General features: G+C 36.2%; 1 pseudogene; it reads left to right on the top strand.

Moving 5' to 3' along the window:
- Positions 1–4,329, top strand: part of LOC116081032 — a 116,402-nt pseudogene that overhangs the window by 110,629 nt on the left and 1,444 nt on the right.

Here is a 4,329-nt window from a genome sequence, read left to right as displayed (position 1 = left end):
GGGAATGCCAGGGCCAGAAAGTGCGAGAGGGCGGGGTGGCAGGCATGGGGAGAGGGGAGGGAACAGGGTTTTTTGTTTGTTTTTTTGTATTTTGGAGGGGAAACTGGGAAAGGAGAAATTCACATGTAAATAAAGAAAATATCTAAAATAAAAAAAAAAAAAAAAAGAAAATCCCAGTCTTTCATTCTCATCTTTTAATTCTTTTATAGCTTGAATCTATCTTCAGGGAAATAAAAAGGGAAATGGAGTTATTAACTAAAGGGAGATATCCATGGTAATCACAAGTGGTTCTTCACTAAATCCAGAACAGTTAACATAAACTGATGACCAGGATTTTCCACCATATCATATGTGCAGGATTTATCTCCATCACATAAGCCCAGAATGGTTCCTTTGCAGGTCAATGTTGAATGACAAAGACACATAAATAGAAACCTAGCTAAATGCAGCAACTGAAAATAGAATACTTTGGTTGCTGAAGCTTCCATTCATAATTCTCAGAAGCCCAGACTAGGACAACTCTCTGCAGGCTGTATTGTTTATTCTCTTGTGTCCCGGGTGGCTCTGTGGATTCAGATTACCATGGTAGACTGAATCCAACTCAAGATTACTTGGTGAGGGATTGAGGTTAACTTCTTCTGAGTGCAACAGGCACTGGAATAGGGTACCCGTAGCCAGGTAGTTGACCCACATATGGACACATATCGGAAACAGTAATTAGATATCATTGAGAAACAAAGTGTAGCTGATCTTTCATTCTTTATGAGTTATTTATTCTACCCTTGCTTTCCCTTTCAACACTAAATAGGAAAGAAAAATAATAGATGGAGAGACAAGGAGAGAGAGAAACAGTGAGAGAGAGTCTTAAATCTGATTTCTACTTTCTTTTTTTCTGGTTTTATATTTGAGCAATACAATTAACAAACCACAACCAATCCAACTGAATGATCAAGACTCAGGGACAACAGAAATGACCATCAACAAACACTGCCTCTCAAGAACCTAGCATTTATTCTCTCCCTGAGAAGGGCTCTGATTTCCAAATGTCACAGAATTGCAAAAACTATCTGCTACTGGTAAAATCATGAAACTGCTAGATGATAAGGGAAATGATGGTCAGTTGCTTTGAGAAATCTGAAGTAGCCCAACACCTGAAATTAACTGAAAGCATATTTTTATAATATGTTTGTGTGTTTTAAAGAAAATAAAATTCCAAAAATCTAATTAAAATGAAGTTGAGAAAAGGATACAAGATATTTGGGAGATAATTTCTGGAACCTGAGAGGAGAATGTGAGGGTGGTGGTGATCATGATACACTATATATCTATATGAATATTTAAAATAATATAGTACTTCTCCATTAAGAAACATATTCCGTCCTACAAATTCTTCAATTGATTGTGATGAGATTTTCAAACTACTTCCCAATTATAATTTGATATTCAATGGCTTTATTACTCACCGTTGTATTGTCTGGAAGAGACACTAAGTCCAAGGCAATTAATATAAGAGAAACTATAATTGGGATTTACTTACATTTTCAGAGATTTACTACATTATAATAATGGCAGAGAGCATGGTAACAGGCATGGACCTTGAGCGATAGCTGAGATCTACATCCTGGTTCATAGGCAGAGAGAGAGAGTGAGAGAGGAAAAGAGCAAAAGAGAGGGCGAGAGAGAAAAACAGAGAGGAAGAGGGAGAGAGAGAGAGAAAGAGGGAAGGAGGGAGGGGAAAAAGGATGGAGGGAGAGAGGGAGTGGGAGAGGGAGAAAATACGATGACTATCAAGGCTCACAAAGGTGGTGATTAGAAGGTGATTGGAAGAGAACAATATCTTACACATGGAAGATTAACAAATGGAAATCATTGTAATCACATATATTGTAAGTAGTCGAAGTGATTCTTTAGTAAGAGGTAAATTTTTTTTCCATATTTGTATATTTTAGTGCTCAGAGCAAAATGAATGTAGACTCGTATGTGGGACTTATTTTTAACTTGAATCCGTGCTACTGATATGCAATTTCTTAATTATAGAACCAAGAAATTTCTTCACTTGTCTGGGATAATAATCTCAATGTGATCCATGTGAGGGATTCTTAATAGTAAATTGGGAATTGAGAGGTAGCACTTAGATCTTGGTCCTATATAAATCTGAAAACAGTACTGGTCAATATTAATGTCCTTGGAACATTTCATGAAGACCACTTTTGTGGGTACTTTTTCATCAAACCAGCTTGCTCTTATTAACTGTTTCTGAAAGTCAACAATGCAGGGATATTTATATTACACTCCATTGAATTCTAATCCCATGATTAAAATGAAGTAATGCCAAACACAAATACCGCCACCGAGTGTGCAAAAGTGTACTGAAAATTAAAAAAAGAAAAAAGTGAATTAACAGGTTGATGACACATTGTGCAAACTGAAATGCTTCGTGAGCCTCTTCAGTCCATCATTTCACCACCAGCTGAACAACTCTATTCTTCTGTTCCATTAGAAAGAGAAGATCCTGGAAGATGGAGTTTCTTCTTGTTCTAACCTGTTTCTTTTTTTTTTATTAGATATTTTCTTTATTTACATGTCATATGATTTTTCTTTTCCCAGTTTCCACTCCCAGAAACAAACAAACAAACTAACAAACAAAAGAACAAAACAAACCCCTGTTGTCTCCCCCTTCCCATGCCTGCCACCCCACCCTCTCCCACTTGTTGGCCCTGGCATTCCCCTACACTGGGTCAAAGAACCTTCACAGGACCAAGAGCCTCTCCTCCCATTGATGATCAAATTGCAATCCTCTACTATACACACGCTGCCAGAACAATCAGTCCTAACATATATACTCCTTGGTTGGTGGTTGAGTCCTTGGGAGGTCTGAGGGTACTATTTAGTTCATATTGTTGTTCATCCTAGGGGGTTGCAAGTCCTTTAGCTCCATTGGTCCTGTCTCTAATTCCTTCATTGGGGACCCTGTACTCAGTTCAATGGATAGCTGTGAGCCTCTACATCTGTATTAGTCAGGTACTGTCAGAGCTTCTCAGGAGATAGCTATATCTGGTTGGCTTGTTTTTCCTTCAGTCTCTGCTCCATAGTTAGTCTCTGCAATTCCTTCCATGGGTATTTTGTTCCCATTATGTAATGAAACCATGGCTTGCTAAAAGTAAATATTAATAAATGTGATGAGTAAAGGAAAATCTGATATGAAAAATAGTAAAAACAGTGTTATAACCTCACTGTGAAGAATGCTCTTGGTCTTGCAAACCATCCTGGTCAATTTAGGTTCCCAGGCCCTTTCTCATCCCTAATTCTTGGAGTACACAGGAAGTTGGTCCATTCTGACAGGAATCATAGACTGAAAAGATGATTAATAAAGATATTTATAAACCAAAGAACAGGATCTTAGAAGACAGGATCAAGGCCAGGAATATGTTTCACATTCAGCAAGATGTGCTTTCTTGGGAGACAAATAGACTTGTAATGATAAATGTGAAATAAGGAGTGCTTATCATTTACTATGTATTGTTAAGGAAAAGTGGGACTTGCCAACTACACATAGTTTGGGTTGATAAATCTGCATGAAAGTATTGCTCAATTAACTATGAGTTCAAGATTGACTGCATTATTAACATGTTTTGTAAGAGATGTAATCTTAATCAAGAGTGGCTTTTGTGGATAAATGGCCCATTGCATCACATTTTACAGCACATTTCTTACAAAGAAAATGTTCCAAGATAAATGGGACTCTTGAAATCCCTGGAAATTGCATGATAGAGTTTGTCATTTTCCAAAAATCAACTTTTATCCATCCTGTGTGGAAGGAATAGCACAAAGTGAATGTAATAGCCATTATATATTCTCCACCAGTATGTGAGGATAATGCACTTGTGAATGAAACTTGCTATGTGGCACAAAAGAACAAAAACAAAAATCAAACAAATGTTTACAAGCATTGCTAAATTTGGTCAAATAGAGGCATAAACTTGATTATTGAATTTCATGTTACATGAGAAAAAGTTTCTCTGATTCAATAATTTAATATAGAAATAAAAAATATATATTATGGTATGATAGGAATAATGGGATTATTATGAAAAAATTATATTGTTTTTAAAATAGTATAATTAAAAATTATGAGTTATATCTAGGTAATAGTATATGGACTTAAAGAATATTTATTAATAAATATTTCCTACTACTTAAATTATTGTTTAAATAAAATAATACATATTTAGTACAATGTAAAATAGAGAATAGCTATTATAATTGTAGGAAGCCGTCCCGCAGCTCCTACCTGCGTGGGGTTCCACGAACCGGGAATGTGGGAGACCT

This window comes from Mastomys coucha, unplaced genomic scaffold (assembly GCF_008632895.1).
Source record: "Mastomys coucha isolate ucsf_1 unplaced genomic scaffold, UCSF_Mcou_1 pScaffold6, whole genome shotgun sequence".
Classification (NCBI taxonomy): Eukaryota; Metazoa; Chordata; class Mammalia; order Rodentia; family Muridae; genus Mastomys; species Mastomys coucha.
This window is presented reverse-complemented; position numbering and strand designations above follow the sequence as displayed.